This window comes from Myotis davidii, unplaced genomic scaffold (assembly GCF_000327345.1).
Source record: "Myotis davidii unplaced genomic scaffold, ASM32734v1 scaffold826, whole genome shotgun sequence".
NCBI classification, from domain to species: domain Eukaryota; kingdom Metazoa; phylum Chordata; class Mammalia; order Chiroptera; family Vespertilionidae; genus Myotis; species Myotis davidii.
The window spans coordinates 751,344-751,564 of NW_006297142.1; positions in this window are offsets into that span (position 1 = coordinate 751,344).

The following is a 221-nucleotide window of genomic DNA, read 5'->3' on the forward strand; positions in this document are numbered from 1 at the left end:
CCCCCAACGCCCTCGCCCGCTCAGGACCCTCACAAACGTGAAGCTGGAAGCTGGACTTAACCTTAAAGAAAGGAGGGGGGGGATTTCCATTAAAATATTCAAACGGGCTGCTGGGACGTGGCACTCTCTCGGGTCCTTGTTCATTTCTAAATGCGCGCTGTCGCCTTCGGGAGAAGGTGGGGGGCGGGCAGAGCTCCACTACAGGAAGCCGACAGGTGCTG